Source organism: Acartia tonsa, chromosome 6 (genome assembly GCF_053477335.1).
Source record: "Acartia tonsa isolate MP-2025a chromosome 6, ASM5347733v1, whole genome shotgun sequence".
NCBI classification, from domain to species: Eukaryota; Metazoa; Arthropoda; class Copepoda; order Calanoida; family Acartiidae; genus Acartia; species Acartia tonsa.
The window spans coordinates 46,887,551-46,913,717 of NC_137265.1; the positions used below are offsets into that span (position 1 = coordinate 46,887,551).

General features: G+C 37.4%; 1 protein-coding gene across 1 annotated transcript in view; it reads left to right on the forward strand.

Moving 5' to 3' along the window:
• Positions 1 to 30: 30 nt before the first annotated feature.
• Positions 31 to 26,167, forward strand: part of Pgd (phosphogluconate dehydrogenase) — a 61,369-nt gene continuing 35,232 nt past the window's right edge. Inside the window, exon 1 of the mRNA XM_080165090.1 lies at positions 31 to 143. The gene's annotated coding sequence lies outside the window, so the exon portion shown is untranslated. The remainder of the gene's footprint in view (positions 144 to 26,167) is intronic.

Sequence of the window (26,167 nt, forward strand, 5' to 3'; positions counted from 1 at the left end):
GTCGGGCTGAGAATCGGTTCCAAACCAGCAGAAATTAATCGGTTTCGAAGCCACACGGGAAATTCTCTGATTTTATATAATTTTCAGAAGTGAATACAAAAAATAAGCTACAAATCTACACAAATTCTGCATAATCACTAAAGGTATTTATGTACAACATATTTTTTTATTTATATTGATTTTTTATGGTAGACAATATTTTATTAGGAACTACTCCCTTTATTTTATGAAACAAGAATGACAGCATCCATGAATGAAAGGCTTCAATTAAATAAGTTTTTTATTTGTTTATCAATTGAATCTTTTACAATAAAAAGTAATTTTACAAACAAAACAAGAATAATCATGTTAAATTAAGATCTCTGAATCGGCTATGGTTGCCTGATCACCAAAATTGTTTTTGTAAAAAAATCCTCCAAAATCATACAAAAAAATCTTCAAAAACTAGATATCTAAACTAAAATTAATATGTGTACTTGAGCAATTTAGACCTGTCCCTCTTACAGTTTTATTCCTAAAATACATTAAAGATGGGTTCTATGATCCACTGGCGAATATAGGATTGTGCCTTAAGAAGTTGTTAAGATTAAATTAAATCTTAGTGACTTGCCAAATTATAAAGATTACAACATAGAAACATTCTAATTTTGGAAAGAGATTAATTCACCATGATATAACATTTCCAAGAGCGATGTCTGTTTGTCCGTCCGTCTGAATCTAATCTCTTCAACTACTAGATTTTTCTTTGTATTTGGACATTGGGGACCAATTTCCCCCCAAATAATAAAATTATTAGAACAGAAAAAACAGATAGTTCTGCTAATTCTGTAAAAATTCTTCACGAACAGTTTAATTTCCTTTTAGATTGTATAAAGGCTCGGGGTGAATACTCTTCTAACACAACCTATAATAGTTATTTCTTTCATCGTATTATAAACGGCTTTCCGCGGATATAGATTGTACAATTATAAGATTAGCCCGTGCCTTCGGCATCTCGGGGCTAAAAAAACTGGTTTTAATCTTATGATTGTACATTTCTATATTCGTAGAAAACTGGATATAATACGATGCTAGACATAGTTTTTTCGTATTGATGAGAACCGGTCCCTATCCACCGGATTCGAATGAATACGATAAAACCAATTTATAAATTGAAATATCAATTATTGGTTTATGAATATTAATATACATCTCACTTGGGGGTAGTATGATGAGTCACTGACCCTACTTACTAGAAGCAAAGGTACTCTTTAAATAACTTTGACTGCCCGTCCGTCTGTAACGCATTAAAGTAATATATATAGAGTGATAAATAGTATTTGTAACCCTGTTCCTTTCTCAAAGGCCTTGTACCGTCTGTGGGTTGGGTCTTTCAAATCAGCTGAATCTTTCAAAAATGTAAATACAACCGGGTGCTGACAAAAGAACAAAAAGCAAATTGGAAACTAATGTGAACACAAGGACGCCCAAGCTTTTTACTTTGAATAAGGGGTTCCATACGTTTAAGGGGAGTAATCTAACGTATTTTAAAAAACTTGTGGGGTGTAAACTAAGAGATTTCAAACTCAAAAGGGATGAACACCCCTTTATCCCTTTTCTTGGACGTCTATGTATGAGCTGCAATGGTATTTGCATTCATCCTAGTTAAATTCGTTTTGCATTGTCTAAATACTGTTCAATTGTTGAAAAATATTTTGAAAAATATCTGCTTATCTCATAAAACTGACAATAACCCAATTACTTAAAATAAGGACATAGTTAATTTGCCACCACCTCAGAGAGAGCTCAACCCTTTATGGAAAAATAATTGAAAACAACGTAAATTCAGGCAAAAAATAAATTTGGGAACATCTGCAATATATTAGTTCTACATTTGTCGCAAGATGTCACTAAAAACTTAATAATTTTGATTTGCAACAAAGTATTCACATCATTCGGAAAAATGTCTTATTAATCACAAATAACTAGGTTTAAAAATGCAGTATTGTAAATCGGAAAAGATGATTATGAATATAATTGTAAAGTCAGAAGCCTAGTTGTGAGAAATTGATAATGGAAGTTTTAAATACTTCACTTAAGTTTAGACAGATATGGCAATTTTTCACAAAAATTGTCCCTTTTCTCCTTCAAAAAGCAGAAGAAAGCATTAAACAGCTGAATTTAGAAAGCAAAGTTTAACAAAATTATTTCTCGTCTGCTGAGCTTTAGGTCTTTGCCTTCGGAAATCAAATAGTAAGCTCTTTATACATCTATACTATAAATTTATTTGTAACGCTATGGGGGATATATGGTTTCCGCAGCTGCTAGTTAAGATAGACCGCTGATATCTTTTGATGAATATATCAATCACCAATGAGCATTCAGAACATAACTTACTTGGTCCGTCAGTCTGTTGGTCATGCTAAAAAGACATTCATATGTAAAGGTTTTGTGATTTTCTTGTCTTATCCTTCTCATTTTTCTTTCTTCTCCTTTATCATGACCCCTGAACATCTGCTTTAAAGTTCAAATATTCGTTTATCCATCCATAATTTTTTTACTTATAGGTGAAATCATCCCTTTTATATCATACTTATCTATAATTACAAATTAGAAAAAGTATCATGTCAAGTTGTCACAAGAATCATCATACAAAGGAAAAATGATCGTTAGTGTGTTTCCATCTTCAAAAATTGATGTAAAAATCTTCAAATCAAAATTGATTATCTTAGTTTAACTTAAGTGTAAGATATACATAATCTTTACATGAATCACCCTACAATCAAAGCTTGAGGATGTGTGGAAATATGAAATCAAAAAGACTCCTTCTACATACAGTCTACTTATATTGCAATTTATTTTTATCTTGCATGAACAGCCTATTACACCAGGGAGGGAGGAGACATTTGACTACAAATTATACTTATCCCCTAAGTTTTATAAACACATTCGTTAACTTGAAAACTTTAATAATCTTTGGGTTGTACAAACTTCAAAATGTTAACAAATAATTTTAATCTACATGAGGGATAATTTTGTCTATCGTAAAAAGTCTAAACAGTGCACATAAATTATCATTCTATTTTTCACCATCACTATCCTATCCTTGAATTCCTGGCACCCAGACTAAACCAGGAATCAAAGGACAGCCTTATTTAAAAGTGAGATAAATAAAGAATGCATATATTGTTACTGAGGGGGTTGGGGACATTGAAATTATACTGGTGCCCAAAGTTTTATTAACCCGATCTTCGTTGCCATTAATTTATTGTCCATTGTACTATACCTTAAAATCCCAAATATTGTGGATTTTTAGTTTCGGTCCTGTAAAAGCATCTTAAATAATGTCCTTATGAATAGACATAGTGTATTCAAGCAAAATAATTAAGAAAAATACAATAAAAGTAAGCTTCTACATCAAAATAGACCCAAAAAGGCCTAAAAATCCTATTTCCTCAATGTTTTCTTACCTAACCTAAAGATGAAAAAAATTGTATTTCTTTCATTTAGATTTAGTACCTATAGGACTAGGCTTATGTACCAAGTTTCAAGAATCTAGCTCAATATTTAGTAAATTTTGCTCACTGTTTAAGTTTAGATGTCATTACGCACCCCCCCCCCCCCTCCCTTAAATTATGATTGAGTTATTTCTAGAAAATGGTTACAATGTCTTAATTCCTGAGCTTAACCTTTGGATCTAATTTTACCCATACCATAAACAACACATTTCGTGCCTTACACCATATTCTTTACAGAGTATAAAACACTCTTGAAAAGACATAGAAATAGAGAAAGAACATTATTAGACTAAAATTTTAATTGGTCCCCAAAGTATTATGATCTCTTAATCGCTGGCTGATAATCTTTGGGTACTTTTATAAAACCTCAATTTTTGTCCAAACTTTTCAACCTTTGAATTTAATTTACATAAATTTTAATTTTGTTTCTTAAATCATAGGGGATGTACATCAATTTATCGTCCAATGTCTTATCCCTAAAGATCTCTGACGTGACTATTCGGTGTAATCATCAGTATCATTTTCTTAGAGTGCACCTCTGAGCATTTCGCCCTTTGCATCATCAAAACACTTTTTTGTAAGGAAGTTGCATGTTCGTTTATCTGTCTGTGTTTAATAACAGAAATGATTTAAAAATTCAATATTTTGCTTATTTATTTACGCTATTTCTCAGAAAGATCTTTAACTCACAGAAGCTTTGACCTTATAAATCAATAGCCTAAAACCTGCAAAGTGCCACCCACAAGGTTACTGATAGATATAGTCTTTACTATTAAGCCAAGATAGAGTATTTTGAAAGGGAACGGACCCACACGAACACTCAATTACTTTTTAGAAAAAATGATTACTCTATGGTTAACTCTGATGGTTAATCATTATTGTTATCAGTCTGTGATGCTACGATTCAACTCGACTAAAACTTAATCTAAAGATGTATACAGCTTATTATTGTACTTTATAGCCCAAAGGAAGATAACATAAAACGGATAAAGCATTTATTGTACAGTTTTTATATAAATTTTTCGCCAAAAATAAAAAAAAAATTATAAGATTATTCCCCTCATTAGTTCGCAAGGTCAAGATCAAAAACATTCTTTCACGAAATGTCTTTAGTAAACTGTGATGACCTTTCATTTTTTAAGTTCATTAAATATATCATTAAACATATGCCTTATCCGAACATCAAATACTTTAAACTTAAGTTATGGATTTGAAAAACAAATATAATGCTGTAAATATCTTGAAACTACCAAGGTTGATTGCAATAAATTGAAATATGCAAGTTGTTAAGAAGGGTACTGCATGTGCCAAGGTCACTTTCCAGGGCGGCAGATTAATCTTAACCCAAAATCTTAGATATTATATCGTGCTTTAAGTAAGTTGTCCAAAATGAGTTATTCATTTAGTATTTGAATTGCTGATTTACTTCTCAGAAGGACAATTTTGAATAAATAAAGCTTCCCCCAAAATCTTAGGTGTCTTCAGTTGTACTTAAAATTGTCCTATCCCGCCATGTTTTTTTTTTTAAAGAAATAGAATAAATAATCATTGATCTCAATCTATTAAAGTACACAGTGATCAATTTTGTTTAGCTATAATCAAAGAAAGTTATTATTTATAAATTGAATTTATTTGATGGTTTTAGACTATTTTACTGCTCCCCCTCCCCGTGATGGCAAGGGAGCAGCTTAACGTGTTGTTGATGGGTTAACTATGGATTCATGCTCAACTTTCAAACAAATATTTTTTTAAAAACACTATTAGAATTTTAACGCCAATTAAAATGTATGAATGAAATTTAACATTTAAAAAATATGTGAATGTTTGTTACAGTGTACCCTTTCACTTTCATTCATCTGATTATTATTTTGAATATTCAAAGAACAAAATACATAAATGCACTATAAAAAATATCAACATTTTCTTATTTAATATAGGGCGTTGTTTGTACGTCTGTATGTATACATATGTAATCCAGGAAAGGCCTTTAATGAAATATTCGATGCCACTAGTGCAATCTAAAGGTCAGAACACCGAGAGTAATTATAGTACAATTTCTTTATATTAGCAAGAATATTAAGGGATATATATGAAAACTATGGACTTTTGTTATAGTTTGAACCAACCAATCATGTGTCCCAAGTTTAAGCTTACAGTCCAATGTCATCTCCCTTCCTGCAAATAGTTAGTCTCTAGGCATATTTTACATTGATTAAAAAATAAAAAGTTTCTATGGCATGAAATTTATAGAGTGCATGTACATATTTGGATTATGCTAATTTAAATCTCACAGCTTGTAAGAAACAAGAGGAAAGGACAGACAGCACAGCCATAGGGGAAAATTAATAATAAACAAGGATGTTAACATCCATAACATTGTGCCTTATCGTTATTGAAGTCCCCTCTTAAACATCAAGTTAATAGGACATAATATTTTGTTTTGAAAATTGCTTTGAAATGAAATGTTAAAATGAATGTATAGACTTTCTTGTAATTACTATACAGTTGCTTTGTACATTGAGTTTAAAATCGATAAAACGATTCTTAACAAACTTAAGTTATGATTTATTTATTTAGATGCTAGGGGAATGGTATTAGTACTCTTAAGAGAAAAATGCGCCTATAACCCAATTGTAAATAGAGAATTTATTATTTTTATCTATAGCAATATTATTTACCATTAACGTATACATTAGACAGATAAATATAAGGTTAAAGATAAAAGTAAATGCATTTTACAACTTATATAAACCCTAGTTAAGTAATATAAAACTAATATTAAAGCAAGATAAAATTGGCAGTATGGTATGCCCTTTTAAAATGTTCTATGTTAAGCGAAGCCACTTAATAATATGGGATTTGTCGTAATTCTTGCTTTGTATATTGTAAAGTGATTTAAACGACGCATAGAGAAGCATTTTTTTTGTATTTTTTGACAATAATAAGGGATTTTCCAAAAAATGATAATATAATGTTTCCCTAATTATGAGAAACAAAATAGCTCCTTATGTAGATTAATCATTGGCGGAAATGTTTAAACACTGTTACTTTGTATTGACAAATCATAGATACAGTTAAGAAAGAGATCGTATCTATACCAAATTAAAGTTGGGGGTAAGCTTAATTTTCAGTCCAAAGTCCTTTTCCGTTCCTGAGGAACTTCTAATTTTTATAAAAAATAAAAGAATTATATTATGAAAATCATTTCTATTGTTGCATCCAAATTCGATTGATATCCGCTGGATAAAAACCGGTTTAATCGCGGGAAACTGCCTATAATAAGATGTGATAAATAATTATTATCTATTTTTAAAAATCTTTGAGCATCATATCACATTAATTTAATATTGCATGAGTTAATTAATATAAGATAGAATATGGGCGTATCTTAACTATAGGTAATTAATTATACTTAATTGTTCTTAATCAATAGATATATATTGTGGTAATACGACAACCAGACGGACGGGCAGTTTACAGAATTGCTATGCAGTGACTTATCATAACAAGCCCTCTGCACTAATCCCCATTATATCACCATTCACCTCATGACCGACGGTGACCCCGCTATCCAGCGGTCAAACTGGCCTGCCTAAATATGGGGAGGGGCACGGACACGCAGCTATCACGCGCCCCTCACGCAATTATATAACCGGGAGGCGCTGCCTCCCCTTTTACCACGGCTGCCCCCGCAGCCTGTCTACCGCCGTGGGGCTAAGCCCCTGTGTCCCACACCCCCTTCAAACCTAACCATTGTTATAATCTGTTGTATATAAATAGTAAACATTCATTGTAAATATTATTCAGTTAAATATATAATTTCTGTATGACTAAATCCTGCTAGTTTGTTTTTTGGTAGAATAATTCAAGGCTAAGGCTCATTGGACTCGAACTCGCAACCCGTGAGCTGAAACGTTTGGCTTACCACATCTTGGTGTCAGCGTGTTTCAATCGAGCCTTACAGAAATTAGCCTATTCTACCTCTGATTGGACCCTTTGGCAAGTAAGGGGACAATCAGCCGCCAACTGAGAAGCCAACTGACCCGTGAGACGGCCTTTTTAGGTCGAAATTCCATCATTTTGAACGCAATGTGTGGGCCTTTGGCCTACGGCAAGCAGATTTAGCCTGCTAAAAGCGCCAGTTACGGCGCTTTTTCCGTACCGTGTAGGAGTAGCGCTAGGTGCGCAGCCACGGTAATCGGATAATTTAGCTCAAACGGCTACAAAACTGAGTCTAAATTGGCAAGTGTAGCTGGGACAAGCCCCAGGACACCCAGGCCAAACCTACGAGACGGACAGCTAGGTGCTGGTCTCCCTGAAAAGGCAATGTGTGGCTGCGAAGCTTCAGCACACAAGTAAGGCCTACCACTGCGACGGATAGCAGAATTTGAGCCACAGGCACGGCAGGACGGGACATTACCTGCCGCTGCCTTCCAGGATTCGAACCCGAGGCGCTGCAGGACGGGCCATTCCCTGCCGTCATCTTTCGGGATTCGAACCAGCGGCGCTGCAGGACGGGACATTCCCTGCCGCCGTCACCCCTCTGAACCTTGCAGGACGGACATTCCCTGCTGCCAGTGCTTCCAGAATCACACCTAGAGCTCCTAGTGATAACAACACATAAGTGTGTATAAATGTCAACCAAGTGATAAAAAGAAATATAAAATTGTTGACCCAGTGATAATTGATAAGCTCTAGTGATTCGAAGCTACAGCCTAAGCCACCATGGTAAGCGATACTACCATAGCTGCGGTTCGGCCACCACCGAAGTTTCTGCCAACCCCAGCCGAACGGGAGGCCCCCTTGTCCCAAGGGCAGGACCTCCACTTCCCCTGCCATATCAGGGTGAGGTTTCCCACTCCTGACCCTGCCCAGCACGTACAGGTTGATGCCATGGTCGATTCTGGCAACCGTGTACCAGGGTCTGCTGTAATTTCTGAACATCTCATGCACGCAATGGGCGTGCAACGCATGTTGGTTCCCGACAACACCCAAATCCTGACTGCTAACGAGGAAGGCCAGCCCCTCCAGGTAATAGGAAAATTAAAAGAATTATATATGGCAGTCTCACACACCCTTATACTCCATCTGTACCACGTGACTGTGGTACGGAATCTCTCACACCCTCTGAACCTAGGAGGGTATTTTCTCAAGGAGTTCGGAACTAGGCTCTGTTTCGACATGCAACCCCCCTGCTTGTGGGTGCGTGGGGAGTTCATCCCACTCCGTGGCGTCCCCATCGACCGGGAGATAGCCGAGAGAGAGTTGAGTTATGAGGGGCCTCTGCCAGGCCCACTGCCAGAGCAGCCGCGTGTAGTCGAGAAAGGCACGCACTGGGTGGATACTGCACTAAACGCCCATAGGGGGACCAACCTGCTAGCCATGGGGTTGCCCCCAGTGCCCAAGGTGCCGCTGGAGAACCTGCCAACGACGTTTCCTGAGATTGCCAGCCCTCCAGAACCGATCTTCTCCGCCGACACCTTCATCAACGGCCAGCCATGTCCACCTGGCCCCCTCTACCTGGGACCCCCAGCCATTCAGCCAGTCGAGTCCGAGTCCAGACCCGTCAAGTCGCGGTCTGATGCACCCAGAGCCACACTCAACTCCCAGGAATCAGCCTCTCCCGGCGCCGTGCCCGTCAAGTCGTGGCTGGCCGCCTCCGGAGCCACGCATGGCTCCGCTGCCTCAGCCTCTCCTAGCGCCGAGCCCGTCAAGTCGCGGCCGGACGCCCACGGAGCCCAGGCTGGTCCCAGCGCCCCGGCATCTCCCAGCGCCGAGCCCGTCAAATCGTGGCCGGACGCCCTCGGAGCCACACCTGGCTCCGACACGCCAGCCCCTCCCGAGGCCGAGCCCGTCAAGTCACGGCCGGTGGGTCCCGGAGCTGAAGCTGACCCCGCGCCAGCCACGTATAGGCTAAGCGCTGTCACTCCAACTGATGGCCAGCCACCCCAACTCCGCACGGCCAAGCGGGTGGTCTTGCCTGGCCGCGGCGTCATGGCTGTCCCTGTTGAATTAGTAGGGCACCGTACTAAGGATGCCATCCAACTAGCTGCCCCAGAACAGAGGTTTGGGGAGGATCTTGTCATCCCAGAAGGCCTGTATGCCCACAGGCCTGGCTCCGCCAGCGTGTTTCGAGTGCTGGTGGTAAATGAAGGGGAGACGCCCCTCCTGCTGGACGCTGGCCTCCCCGTGGCTGGGGAGCTGGTCAAGCCTGACATTTTAGAGGTTTCTGATAAGCCTCCCCCTCGTATCCACTCGTTCCAAGAGCCTGTTGAGCCCCCAGATATGCAGGAACTGTGGGAGGCCCTTGAGATGGAGGAGAACGAGTTCCTGCGCAAGGACCCCCTGCTCAAGAAGGAGGTCTGGACCATGTTATCAGAGTACAGGGACGTCTTCTCCAACTCTACCCCCGGCTGCACTGACGTAGTAGAGCTGCAGCTGCGCCTCAAACCAGGGACCCAGCCGATCCGCCAGAGATTTAGGGATCTGAACCCGCGGCAGGAGGCTGAGCTGGAGAAGCAACTGGACACCTGGCTACAAGAGGGAGTCATAGAGCCTTCAGACTCCGCCTGGAGTAGCCCCCTGGTGCCCATCAAGAAGAAGGACGGGAGCACCCGCTGGGCCGTCGACTACAGAGCCCTCAACAAGTGCCTGGAACTGGATAGCTACCCTTTGCCCAGGATCCAGCAGTTGGTAGAACGAGCGGGAGGACACCGCGTCTATAGTGCCTTAGACGCGGTGGCCGCGTACTACACCATCCGTGTGTCCGAGGACAGCCGGCCCTGCACTGCCTTCACCACCCCCAGGGGTTTGTACCAATGGAAAAGGATGCCCTTTGGCCTTGCTACGGCACCGTCTGTCTACTCCAGATTTATTGCAGGGGTCCTAAATCCATTAGGTACGGCCAACCTCCAGTCATATCTTGACGACGTCCTGACCTTTCACCAGGATACCTGGGCCCACCTGGCTAGGCTCCAGGAAGTCTTGGAAGCCCACCGCAGGGGAGGAATCCGCCTCAAGCCAGCCAAGACCAAGCTGTTTCGAGCCAAGGTGGATTATCTGGGCCACACCCTTAGCCGTGAGGGGATAGCCATGCAAGAGGATTATATTGACCGTATCCTGGACTGGCCGGCCCCCAGCACCCCCAAGGATTTGCTGGCGCTCCTGGGGTTCTTAGGATACTACCGCCTGTTCATCCCAGAGTATGCCGACCTCACCTACGAGATGAATCGGCAGAAAACGGCCAAGACCCTGGCCTGGACGCATGAGATGGAAGCCCAGCTGCTACAGCTCAAGGACAAGTTCCGCCAAGCCCCCATCCGAGCGCCGCCTAGGTTTGACTTGCCGGCGGTGTTCCAGCTCACCACAGACTTTAGCAGCCGCGCCATCTCTGCCATCCAGTCAATGCCAGGACGGCAAGGAGAGGCTGATTGCCGCCGTGGGGCGCAAGACAACCGACCCCGAGACTCGCTACCCGTCCTGGAAGGGAGAGATGGCCGCCATTATGTATGGAATTCGGAAATTTCACGGCATCTTGTCCTACCGCAGCTTCCAGATCAACACTGATTCCTCGCTGAACACATCCACAGGGATGGTGGCTTGCTGGCAGGAGGAGCTAGCGGCCCTAGATTTCACTGTCTGCCACCGTCCTGGCACCCAGAACACCAACGCCGACGCCCTCAGCCGCCGGGAGGACGACAACATGCCGACAGCTACCGCTGAAGAATTAGCAGAGCAAGCTGAGTACATCCACAACCTCTGCCAGATAGGGGAGTCCGCAGCTGGCCGGCCCCCTGCCGCACGACTGGACCCGGCTAGAGTGTTAGAAGCACAGACACAGGACCCTCTCCTGCTCCGTGTCCGCCAGTGGGTGGCCGATGGCAAAGCCCCAACTAAGGCTGAGCTGCGCGGCAAGGAACGAGACGAGCAGCAGTACGCCAGCCGCTTCGCAGCCCTGGGACTTGACGAGCATGGCTGCCTCACCACCACTGACCAGACCCTGACAGGAGAAAGAACAAGATACCTGCTGCCTTCGGCCCTCCAGCAGGACGCGTTCTTTTTAGCCCATGGGACCCCCATGGCCGGGCACTTTGGAATGGACGCTACTATTGCCCGCGTCGCCATGCATTTCTGGTGGCCCAACCTGTCCCGTGACGTCCGCCTGATGGTTCAGACTTGCCCTGAGTGTGTCCAGAAGGTTACCAAGGAGAGGTTGAAGTTAGGAATACATGTGCTATATCCTCACCTGTCAGGATGGGTTCAGCCGGTTTGTCAGCCTCTACGCCATCCCCAACAAGCGCACCCTCACGGTGGCTGAAGCCCTGCTGCACCGCCACCTGGCCACGTTCGGATGCCCCCTGAAGATCCACTCCGACAATGGGATGGAGTTTACCGGCCAGGTATTCAAGGAGCTGGCCTCCAAGCTTGAGATTGGCCTGACACATCCACCGCCCTACAACCCGCAGTCCAACCGAGTGGAGAGGTTCCATTGGACGCTCAACACAGGCATGTGTCTGTTCCTAGACAGAGACGACAACAACTGGGAGCCACACTTGCCTGCCATTGCCTTCGCCTACAACACCAAGGCCTGCAGATCCACGGGCGTGACCCCGTTCCTGGCCTACTTTGGGAGAGAGGCCAAACTTCCTGTGGACATGGTGCTCCGGCTACCAGACACAGAGTATGCCTCGGTTCCAGCCAACGTCCAAGCTCTCCTGCAACGCTACCATGCTGTGTATGACGCCATCCAGCAGCGAGAGGAGGGAACCATCCGGAGGAGCGCGGCCGCCTACGAAGGCACGGCCAAGTACGAGGTTGGAGACTTGGTCTGGTACCTGGCCCCCCGCCTGGTGCCAGGGAAGGCAGCCAAGATTACCAAGAGGTGGACTGGCCCCTGGAAGATAGTGCGGCAAGCTACAGACGTCCATTATGTCATCAAACCTGCATCTCCAACAGCCAGGATCTCGGAAGTCACCGCGCATGTAGGCCGACTGCGCAAATACACTGGAGATGTAACTGCCCATCAGATTCCAACAGACATTCAAGGCGACCTGGACGGCGACGAGGATGCCACCGAGCTGCCTGCCGGCGCTGCGACGCCGCCAGCTAGTGACCCAGGGCAAATCCCAGTGTACCAGCCAGCCGCAGCTGCCCCACAGCCTAGCGGCCAGGATCGTGACCCAGTAGAAGAGAACCTGCAGCATCAACCCAACGAACCACCGCCGCCGCCGCCAGCTCCAGAGCCACCCAGAGATGCCATCTGGAACCCTGATACTGACATGGAGAACCTGCCGGCCAGCAGCGAGCCTGTAGGAGGAGAGGCGGCCACTGCGATGGAAGAGGCGGCCCCAGAGGACGAAGCTGAAGCAATGTGCCCCCTGTTGATGACAGCCATCCCCATCCGAGTAGGAGCTAGGAGGCCAAGTAACCTGGACCAAGCAGGCGCCCCCATGGAATTTTATGCGCCTTCCTCCATCGTTATTCCCCCCTTGGGAGCCTCCAGAGTTAGCCTAGGCCTCCGTGTCCAGCTACCCGCCGAGACAGAGTTAGTTCTGCAGACGAGGCAAAATTTCCAACGACGGGGCTTGGCCGTCGCTAACCCACGGCTGGAAGCCAACCAGGAGTTGACAATGCTGATATCCAACCACAGCCAGACAGAGCAGCAAGTGTCCCGCGGAGCCTGTATAGCCAGAGCTGTCCTCCACCGAGCTGTGCCCCAGGAAGAGCCTGTCCTGTGCAGACATAGGTTGTCGTATCCCCAGGTTCAAGGCCTGGTGGCTCGAGAGCCCCGCAACCCTTGAAGGGGAGGTTGTGGTAATACGACAACCAGACGGACGGGCAGTTTACAGAATTGCTATGCAGTGACTTATCATAACAAGCCCTCTGCACTAATCCCCATTATATCACCATTCACCTCATGACCGACGGTGACCCCGCTATCCAGCGGTCAAACTGGCCTGCCTAAATATGGGGAGGGGCACGGACACGCAGCTATCACACGCCCCTCACGCAATTATATAACCGGGAGGCGCTGCCTCCCCTTTTACCACGGCTGCCCCCGCAGCCTGTCTACCGCCGTGGGGCTAAGCCCCTGTGTCCCACACCCCCTTCAAACCTAACCATTGTTATAATCTGTTGTATATAAATAGTAAACATTCATTGTAAATATTATTCAGTTAAATATATAATTTCTGTATGACTAAATCCTGCTAGTTTGTTTTTTGGTAGAATAATTCAAGGCTAAGGCTCGTTGGACTCGAACTCGCAACCCGTGAGCTGAAACGTTCGGCTTACCACAATATTATGGGAAGAGTATAAATGATCTTTTAAATCGGGGATCTATACTCTATAGGGATAAGACAATTGCCGATAAATTGATTTACATCCCCAATGATGATACACATATTTACCCCTTCTGTAGATAAAAATTAGTGGTTGAATGCTTGAACACTCAACTTAATGAATCAACCAATCAAAATTCACTAAAGTCCCTAAAGTTGTTAAGACAATGAACTTTGGGAACTAGTGTAATAAACAGCCCATTGTCCTCTCTCTCCTTGCTTTTATATATGTATAATCTGTATGATATAAATTGCAACCATCGTTGCTAGTGTCTGTTAACATAGCTAATAAGTAAATCCTTATTTTCTTAATGTTGCTCAAACGGACAAACACTACTTGCAGAGTAGCTTCGCTACTATTGAAACATTGTTTTTCCTAGTTAAAATGACAAACTTTAAAATTTGATAATTCTATGTTTTTAAACTACAGGGAAGGAGGGCGCATTGGACAGTAAGTTACACTGGTACCAAGATTTTTATGAACATTCTTTAATCCTTTGCCTTAAAAAACTTTGGTTACTTTTATCATTCCTTGATTGGTTTGTTTAAACTCGTGGCGTTCAAACTTTTCTAACATAAAGAAAGATTATTTTTTTTTCATCAATCATTATTGGGGAGGTTTATTAATTTATCACCTATTGTCTTATGTCTTCAGATCCCTGCTAGACCGTAATAGACAAATTTACAAAGAATCATGTCAGTTTTCATTTAGTAAAAAATATTGAAATTCAATTTCATGCCAGATTTTATAAAATATATTTTATTTTACCAGTTTTTTTTAATAAAGGGATATCATTTCTTTTTTAATTTTTGATTAATAATTGATTGGAAGTAAAGGCTTGTATTAGTAGCAAAGCTACTTTACAGTTCCTAGGATTTGTTGGATTACTAAATGGCAGCTTATACCAACAATGAATTAAATTCGGGGAAAAATCACGAAACCTATACGTGTTTTTCAGCTGTCGTTGGGGGGCAACACATCGTAAAATTGACGACCTCTCCATTTGCCCCCAAAATATTATTTTATATTTATTTCGCTTGTTGGTTATACCTTATTCCTGACTAAATGGTATAATAGACCACGATGATAATTACCCCTTCTGTATATTAAAAATTTTTGTTGAAAAGTTTGCACACTACTAGTTTAGAAATTACTAATCACATTCAATAAAAGTACCCAAAGTTTTTGAGCCAACGAATAAGATAACGTAGTTATAAAACTTTAAATCAAAGCTAATGGGTGTCCTTTGAAAAGTAACGTCTTGATTTGCTTACGTGGACAATAAGTGTAAAATCATTATCATTTTATATAACATTTAGTAATATCCTTTACTTTGAAAAAGGACCCCCTCTCCCCTTCTTTTTGATATTATCGGATTAAAAAAGAATAACATCATCCTTTCTTTCACTCTAAGGTGTCATTGTTTACAAGACGTAATGAACTTAATGATAGACCCAAGTATACTATGCTCATTGGTCAATTGAATTTTCACAAAAAATTACTTCGAGTATCTTATAGCCAAGTAAATCCTTTTTCTATTTTCTAATTTTAATTTGTGTACATTATTATTTCCGTCTTATGTTGATACAATAACAGCAGAACAGTTTGATAGGGTTTGATGAGATATCTAGTTAACCGTATCCAATTTACATTAACTTTTAAATATTATTCTCATGTAGGCTTAAAGTGAAAATTCATTGAAAACAAAGCTGAACACATGGTTTTGTAATGAGAGTAAAAACTTAAAGAAGTTTTTTGAGGGTTGGGGAGGGGGGGTGATTAAACTCACTTCCTAACGATTATTTATGAAAGTATTATTTAAGAAAGTATGTTAGCTAATTACATTCATTCGAGGCGTACATTCGATTTCTCTGGTTTTACCCGGCCCCATGAGATTCTTCCCATCCCCCCCACTAAGAAACTTAAAGTAGATTCAGTAGATTTAATCCCCGTGAATTTTTATTTCAATTCCTTTATAAATTATCAATCATCCTTAATTAAAAAACAAAATCTGTCCCAACCCATATTCAAATTACTTTTTAAATTGTACTAGAAGTAGTAGTCATTACATTGTTCATGTAAGCTATTCAATGGTCAATATCATGTCTATATAAAACCACAAAAAAAACTTTCTTTGTTTTTTGTGTAATAAAAGTATAACCTTATGTCCGTCTGTGAGGTAGAAACAGAGATTTGAAGTGATAAGACAATGGATGATAAGTTGATGTACATTCTAAATGGTGATTATCCAATCTGTGGAAAAAAAATTTGGTTGAAAAGTTAGTACACTATTAGTTTGAACCAGCCTATCTAGATTAAATACACAAGTACACAATGCATGAGTAATTAAATTTTTAAAACTTTGGGTACCAGCATTATTTACAGTCAAATGTTAAAGTTATGCGGAAGTGAAGAAACACCTTTGATAGATTCTTAGCAATACCATGACTTTTAATAATTAGCCATTTAGACGTAATTCAACCATTTCATTTCAAAACTTATTTGAAACAAAACTAGAGGGGGATTAAAATTGCCGATTTCCTTTTTAAAGTTTTTCATAAAATACAACATCAATAACTAGCCACCCTCCACCCCCAAGGACGCACAAGCTTTTTTTTAATGGGGGGGAGGGGGGTAAAAAAAATTTAAGAGGGAAATCAATCCTTTAGATAGTGGAAGATGGCGATCATAACTATTCTCAGATATCTTCAAACTAGTTTACCCCCTCTCTTCCCCCTCTCTTTTTTTCCTTCCCCTTTCAAACCTATAATTCTGGTGTTCATACAAATGCGCCAATTTTTGTTTTATAAAATTTTTTTGAAAATAACATCTGCTTGGTTTTCCTTTGCAATTAAGCTTTTTTTTAGGTACAGGGAAGGTTTTTAACTATTTTGGGAGAGCGTATCTCCACCCTCCCAATTTAAAATCCCCCACAAAATTTTTTTTCTGAATATTTCTTATTAAAACTCAAATTAAAAAGTAGAAGGGCGGTTGACTTATCCCCCTCCCACCTTAAGAACACTTAGAGGCTTCTTGGGGGCGTTCGTTGCCCCTAGTCTTTCTTAAAATAAGAGCTATGTCTTGCATTTTTTTTCAATTAGGTGTTTGATCACGAATTTCATATGGTAAAAATATTTTTCTTATTTAATTGTTATCCTAAAAAGATAAAAGTTATGCTTGAAAATTGTTTTAATAGCTATTATTATATGTTGCATTTTTATATAAACGTGAGAGTTGTGATCACAATTGGCGTAACATTTGTACTCTTTGGCGTCAATGCGTATTTTCAGATATCCATTACTCGCTATCATCCTTTACACCTCTCCCCCTGGACGATCCCTGCCCCCTCCCTCCAAAAAAGTCATGAATGGACAAACGGAAAAAAAATTGAGTAGTCAAAAAACAGATAAGATCAATAATAGAAAATCACAAAACCTTTTCATATAGAAATAAAAAGAGTATTATCTTTATATGTTAAACCAAATAAAACAAAACCGCAACCATGCTTTAAAGCAATTTTAAAATTATTTACCAAGATTTGTCTAGAAATTACCAATACCAGAAATGTTTGACAATTTAGCCATTAAATTATTGCGTTGCGTTTGAATATAACTGTTCTTGTTATGGTATCAAGGATGGTGATGTTTTTTCATCAAAAGTATAACGCATTTGCTAATTTGAATAAAAATCCAACTCACTACAACATAATTACAACTAAGGACTTTCAATCAAAGATCGTCCAATCAAAGGTTTGGTTAACTAATGGCAGTTTATACAGAAGTTTTTGATAATCATAATTTCTATTTATGATTTGACTTACGTTCTACATGTAAACCTGGGAGGGAAAGGTTAATAGAGTTTGAATTAATTATCCCCCCCCCCCCCAAGAACCAAACGAAGAATTTAATACATAAAAGTTTGGGTAGAGGATGAATTTATTATTCTATCATTCTATCCCTGTATTGAAGATAATAACTATGTATGTTTGAAAAACAAATCATTTTTGCCATTTATAATTTAAAGTCAATACAACTGTGAATACATTATTGTAAACGAAAGCTTAAAGCAAAATGTGTAATTGTTGTAAATAACTTGGTTCGTAGGACTGTCTGATATCCTATTCCCATCAGTGGTTTTTAAAGACATTGAAATTTGTTTATTGATCATTCAGCTTTCCAATGACAATCTCCGTCATAAATATCTTGGTCCATCAGTCAGTAATTTTCTATAGGATTTAACAAAAATTTCTTTCTGCTGCTCATGAAGAAATTTTGAAGATATCTCTAAGCACAAACCTCCAATTTTGCATAAAGGAAGGGGACATTGAACTGTATATTAAAAAAATTGAGTACATTTATAGAAAATTGATTTTTTGATTCAAACTAACAGTATTCAATCTATTAAGCCAACAATTCTAATCTACAAATGGAGTAAATTTGTTCATCATCATTGGTAATGTACATCAAATTTCATCACCCACAGTCTTATCCCTCTAGATCCCAGATTGTAATAGTTTTGTATGAACACTGATTTAAAATTTGGTAATGCCTTTAGCTAAATTAAAATTTATCACGTTATCAATATATTCGTTCAATTAATCTTAAGATATTTCTAAACTTTGACATCGCCTCTAGCATCTAAGCATTGCCCCGACAATTATGTTTGTTTAGGCCCAAAAATAGCCTGAAACCTTATCAAGAGAAATATAAGAAGTTAGGAAGTATTCTCCTTTTTTCATCCCCACAAGGCTTTACACACTCGCCCTGTGAATCGCTGTGCACGCTAAAAGCAAAACCCAGAATATAGTCAGAATATCCTACTATATAAAGTAGTAAGGTATGTTATCTGTGGCTTAAGATTTCAGTAACTACTGTACCGATTGATTTGTCCATTTTATGAAATCTTCTTATAGGTCACTGGATGGTTTTACGCTATTTAATTAATATTTCTAAGTTCAGTTTTAGGCTATTTTCCTACCTTCCTTACTCCTTCGAATACTCAGCTCCAAGATGCTAGGAGTGCAACCGCTAGTAGTTCATAAAGTTATACAGGAGTTTCACCCCCTACTATAATAACGCCCCTACAAGTGGATTAGAAGGGAAAGATTTAGATAGAATTGCTTGTTGATAGACAAAAGCCAATCAAAAAGCTGTAAAAATAACCATTGGTCATAAAACAATTGTAATATAAAATATAAACAAGAATGACTACAACCATAAAAAGGAATAAATGCCGGAAATAGTATAGTGGCGAGCGGTAGAGGTTGTAGAGGGGTGTCAACAACCGCCTTAATATTAAAATTGGAAAGGACTGCAATTTCCTTTTATCATCCCACATAAATTTTACATTCCCCCTCCACGCCACTATAGTTATTTATAAAGAAAGTGGTTATTAGTTAGGAATCTTAAATTTCAGATTTTAAATTTTTTAGCAACAATTTTTTTCCTATAGCGGTACAGATAGACAGAAAGAAATGTGAGTTTTAGAGTAGCTGCACTATTAAAAACAAAAAAATTAAACATTCAAATCAAATCGTAAAGATTAAGAGGCTTTTAAAGAAAAAGTAGCACGTTTATCAAGAAAAAAAAACAATGTATATTATTTAAACAAGGATATAAACAACTAAAAGTAGAGACACAAATTTCTTTAAAAAAAAAAAGGTTAACATTATAAAAAAATTTATTTTCTAGCTATGCCTTCACAAATTTAGCCAATATTTCAGCTTAGCTCCTTTTGCTAAATTGTTAAATTTGAAATTCCCTATTTAAAAAAAAAAATGCCTGAAAGGTGGTTTCCTATGAATCTACAAAATTTATAGACACAACAACAACATGAAAAGAATGTTGTATATTGTATCTGAACAACAGCTAAACTCCAACAACATTATTTTCTACAACAACCAACTTCCCATAACCACATAGTTCTAAAGGTGTCATATCAAAACTGCAAAAGAACCGTTTTTATTAGCGCTGTTATTTTGTATGACATGTCCGTAGGTACGTCCGTTTACAGACACAAACATAATATTCACCTATCCCCCTAAATCTCCTTAAACAATTTTCTTTCCTAATTAACAGACACAAAATTATGATAGTGGACAAAATAATGCCAATTCTCCCGGTCATACGCCGTCACGCGTCATGTTGGAAGGGTGACGCAAATTTCAGCGATTAAGAAAAATTTGTCTTTATATTATAGCGATTTGTATAATCTTGCAAGCATCGCGGTTATCTAATAGAGAAAAATAGTAAATTAAATAGCGGAAACTGAGATCTGAAATTTTCGTCACCCCTCCAACATGACGCTGACGGCGTATGAACAGAAAAAAAATGGAATTATTTTGTCCACTATCCACAGTTATTATCATTTTTCCTCAAAATCTTTTTCCTCTCTTTTCTCTCCTAGATCACAGACACACACTCATGATCAATATTTTCTCTATTTTTACTAATTAATTAAAAAGTGTTCATTTCTGTAAAGAAAATGTCATTAAAGCAATATTTTGACCTAACAGAGCAAAATAATAAAGTAAAATGCTCAATTGTAACTTTTTAAAATAAATAAGTGATATTTATGCATCTTTAATTGATATTCTGAAATATGTGCTTATTTGATTTACATATCTCTGTCTATTTCTCTTACTATCACCATCGTCGCTATCTTTCTATCTATGTGTCTGTCTATCTATCTACCTATCCGCATGCATGTACACCAACACACCCTATTACTACACATCATACTACGCCCTGTTCCTTGGGTAGGTGCTAGAGAAAATAAAACCACATACATCACTGTAGAATAAAGGCTTTAACAATAATGTTACGGTGCTGTGAATTTATTAATGCTGTTGGACTTTAACACCGACAACTTCATTTTGCTGTTGATCTGCGTAAAGTCAATCTATCTGTGCGGTGGCGTGTGTGTGTGTGCATGTGTTCATGTGTGTGTATGTGTGTGTGAGTGAGTGTGTGTGTATTAGTAATGTTGGAAGTTTAGTTTGAAACGAGATTTCGTAGTGTTAAGTGAATCTACGTTACCCTATATAATCATTTTAATTTTACATAACTTAAATGTTTTGCGGTTATTATGTAAAATTTTAAAACCTTATCTCTCTATACTTCATATACTGATAATTCATTTAGTTATTGCATATAATTTTAATTAAAAACATAGAGTCAAATGTCACTTTGTTTTAAGAAAAATATTATATTTTAATTTTCAAATTGCTTTATTTATAATTATTATTAGTGATTTTGTTTTTAAAACAATATTTTAAAGGAGGAAAAATACTTTGTAAAGAAATTTTTGTACTTTAAAATAATATTTTACAATAAAATTGTAAAAGAACGGGGAGGAAATATTCTTTAAGATAATCTATTTTGCCTACTTCTTTTTGACATGTTAGAATATATTTTTCCCTATCTAATTATGGTAACAATGACCTTTCGGGATAAGACAATGGACAATAAATTGATATACAAAATTACCTATACTATGTAAATTAAAATAATTGGTTAAAAAGTTAGAATACTGCTAGTTTAAACAAACCAATCAAAATTAGATTAAAGTTTATGAGCCAACTTTGGGTACGAGTGTAATTTGCAGACTCCTTTCTCCCTTGGTAATATTAAACCCTAAATATCATCTGATTTCATATAATTTCTGATATTTTTAGGTTTGATATTTAACCCTGAAATGTAAGTAACTGCACTTATCTCTTGCACTTTTATTTAGTATTTTGGTACAATTATCATACTAAATTAGCAGAGATATGGCACCTACAAGTTTTACTTTAAAACTATTATTATTCTGACAAAATATATAGTTTTCTACATATTTTTGTGCAACATTGCATAGTTCAATATAGTAAATATTATGAAATCTCTATGAAAAACTTGTATTGAATTTAAACTTGGACGGGCAGAAAATACCCTGTATGTATGCAAAAAAATGTGTAAAATTTCAGTGTATTAGGCCTAAAAGGCAATGCATTTGAAAAAGAATAATGAGAAGGGCCACCCCACCCCAAATGACCCCCTTATGAAATCCAGGAATAGGGGATATGAAAAATTGTTTTAAATTCTCAAAAATTTGGAAAATATTCTAACCTTTTAAGCTAACCTTTGAGGTTTAAAGGTCTAAGTTAATTTCAATTAAACCCACATCCAAAGTCCATGAATTTAATCCTTTAATTTAATTCCTATCTTAAATTCGTTTTGCAAAATTTGGGCAATCAAACAGATGCTTGATTCGCATATAGTTTCATTTAGGTAAACTTAACTCCCCAATGATATACCTATCCAAAAGATAGTTTTAATAATATTAAATTCTTAATCTTTTAGCATTTAATACTAAATGATTGCCTTCTATAGAAGGAAAATTGAAATAAAAATTCTTTTTTTAGTTCAAAAAGTATTTTAAGGGCCATAAAATAAGTTTTACTAATTAAAAATTTCTAGAGAAATAGAAATATGTAAATAAAACATGTTTAATTATAAATTTTTTAAATCAACAAAATAGCTATAAATCTACCAAGGACATGACTGATACAAAGCTTCACAAAAAATTGGATATCTGTTATACAATCCTTTAAAGATATCAACAAACCTCCAATTACTTTGGTATATAAGATATTTTTGGCAAATTTTCTTGTCTTTTTACCCCTGGCAAAAGCATGCATATAGATTTGCTATGCACAATAATAAAACCTTTTATATAAAAGATTAGACCGTTTGGTCAGTTTAGGCCTGCGGCTAAAGCATCAATGGTAATATTTCAATGTCAGGTGCGTGACAATAAAATTAGAATTAAACATAATGCCTAGACATTAAATAAGTTCATAAAATGTATAATCTAAGTAATGAATAATTCATTTTGTAGGACATCTTTAATAAACTAGTCTTTCATAGAATTTCATATATGAGGCTTTTTATTTTGTGTTCTAATGATTTTGATTCAGTCTGTTTTTGAAACAAGCATGACTTATTGCTGTATAGCACATGTGTAACTTTTATTTACCATGAATTTTGAACCAGTCTATTTTTAAACCAAGCTAGACAGCGTTCTACTATTTAAATAATAAACTATATGTATGTGCCATGGATTTTGAACCATTCTATTTTTGAACTAAGCTAGACAGACTGCTACAGAGTACATATGTAAACTTTTTAACCCCTGCTGATTAGTGTTTTTACAATATGAAAGAATTTTAATCAAAGAGTCAGACACTTTTACTAGGTTCGAATTATTCATAATTTAGACAGAATAGTAGGTTTATATCAATTAAATGTTTTATACATAGATCCCAGAATGTTCGGATGTTTTAAGCTTTTTCTCGTCTTAGAATGGTTTTTAGCTATTCTACAGCCCTCCCTCCTCAAGAAAAAAGGAGGCATTTTAATATTTAAACTAACATTGTCAGTCGAATTGCTCCTAAAAAAAATTTTACCAATTAAAATTTACTTTCCAAGGGAGTTTTATTACTTTATATGAACACCACTAGGTTGTAAACTTTCAAACTGATTCCAAATTCTTGTGTTCTATGCATGTGTCCATGTTTAATATGTACCAACTTCCTAGGGAGGCAGGGTAGGGACATTGGACTGTAAATTATACTTGTACCCAATGTTTTATGAACAAGTTGACTTAAAAACTAAGTAAACCTTGATCAATTGGTTCAAATTAGCAGTGTCCAAACTTTTCAACCAGTAATATTTATCTGCATAAAGGGTAGTTTTGTTTATCATTATTTTATCATCCATTGTCTTATCCTTTAAGATTACTGACAATTCCAGATATTACACAAACCTTGAAATTTTTAGTGTCCATTAAAAGCTGCAAGAAAATTCAGCTAAGATCACAAAACTTCAAATAAAAGTGAACATTGAATATATGTATGCCTATATTCTTAGTAGGCAAACATATTTTGTAGATAGTTATTTCTTTCCGATAAAATATACATTTCATGATTTTAATGTATTGCTAAATTTAATTTTTGTTGACTTTCTAAAACGCCAAACTTTTAGTTTGGGCGTATTCTATAGCCTAGTCAAGTTATATACATAGTCAAGGATTTTCTCAACTCTTAAATCTAAACTCGACCTATTATCTTACACACCAGTGACAAAGGGATATGTTAATAATAGATACATAAAGTATTTCTTAATCATATTCCACGGTACCAACACAAGGTTTCCTTGAAATTTGTCAAAATTCTTTGGTCTAATCGTCAAAATCTATTTGATAAAAAACATTCTAAAATAAGTAAATATCCAACTGCTTTTATAAAGATTACTAACCGCTGCACCTTTAGTAGAAGTTAAAGAAAATAGCTTCAAACTTTCCCTCGACTTAAATCTAAAATGACATAACTTAAACCAACCTGAGACTAAAATTGGTTCAGTTTATAGCAGATCTTAACGGATAAACAAACAAAAAAACTTCTTCATATGATAAGATAGTCGGATATAATATATTTAAATAATATGCTTTTTCTAATAAATTATACACATAATTCAAAACTCAATATTTTAACCAATTTTCTGTTCCCTCATTCCAGAAAACGTGTAGACAATTCAGAATTAAATTCATTCATTTTAAACCATGTGTGGTTGTTCTAGCTAGAATAGTGAGAGTAATGAATTTATTAGAATATACTAGAGATCATAATCTACTATTTTTAAACAATTTGGGGTTGGTTAGTTTTAGCTAGATGATTGAGGGTAATGAATTCATTAGGGTATGATAGAGCTATAACTTCTTAGTTTGAAACATATGTGGTTGGTATAGCTAGCATAATGAGGGTAATGAATCTATTAGAGTAAATCAAGTCGGATGATTTATCATTAAAAACATGTATTGCTGTTCTAGCTAGCATCGGGGGGGGGGGGTTTTGATTTCATAGGGGTTTATTTGAGCTCATAATTTCTTAATTTGAACCATAAGCGGTTGTTCTAGCTAGCATAGTGGGGGTATTGAATTTATTAGGGATGGCGATTTTCTCATTTTTTATTCTGATAACAATTCTTTTTAAATGAAATACTTTTTCAACTTAATTTTTTTAGTGTTTGAAGCAACAAATCTAAAGTCGTGCGTTTCCTTTTTAGACCAAGTTAATGCGTGTATTGACCTTTTATTTAAATTTATGCTTGTATTGTCCTTTTGAAAAGTTATTATACTATTCTGAATTAAACAAACATTGTATTCAGAGATTATACACCCATTCTGCTATGCATCATAAAAAGATATAAAAAGAAACATATTCATGGTCAATTGTAAAAGGGATAGGTAATGGAAGATAAATTAAACTTCCAGTCAAGGTAAACAAAATTGATGGAACACAGATCCCAATATGGTTTACTATCCCTGCAGGTCTTGTTAAACCTATACTTAACCTAACACAAAGAAGCATCAAAACTGAGTTTTTTTCTATTCAAATGGTGTATCTGTGGTTTAAGTACAATTTAAGCAAGGGTTCAAAAATTCAATACAATGCGGGCTCTTTATCTTTAAGTAACCTTTCCATCCTGTATAGGATTTAATTTATTATTCTGAATAAGAAATAGATGTAAAATATAAGATATTGTGTGTCTCATCTAATTTCCATGTGAGGAACTTAAAAATTTAAAGATTTTGGTATTTCTTGGAATATGATTACGGAATTTTTTAAGCCTTTCATTTCTAAGAAATTCTAAGATTAATATTTTTAAATTTTGTATTGGTCCTTTGCATTAATAGGGGAGTTGAGTGGGTTTTTCTCCATGAATCTTTAGAGATTATACCATAGACTATAAATTAATCTCCCCCCATGATGATACAAAATTACCTCTTAGATTTAAATTATTGGTTTATGGAACCAACCAATCTAAATTTAATAAAAGTACTCAAGGCTAAGGAGTCATCGAAACATATAACATGGTTATAAAACTTTGGGTACCAGTATGTATATTATACTCTATTGTTCCTTTCCTCCTTATTTTTCCCATCTTTACCTAAGTGAATTCATTGGAGGCTAAGGGCGCAACCAATATGAATATTTGTATTACTCCATGAATATTTTTTTCCTATAAAATGTGCCGGCTTTTTAAAATAGAGATTGTAAAACCAAGTTTCAACAGTGTCCCATCAAAATCGCAAATTATTTAGACCGTAAAAAAATATTTAAGAAATTAATAATGTTATATAAAGCAATTTTTAATTTTGTTTGTGTCGGTATTATATCAACGTTAGACTGTAGTCTTAATAAAGAATGTATGTTTTGTAATTGCTTAGATATGTTAAAAATAATGGCTGTAATATCGACGTATTTATGAGTCAAATTTACTCTTATA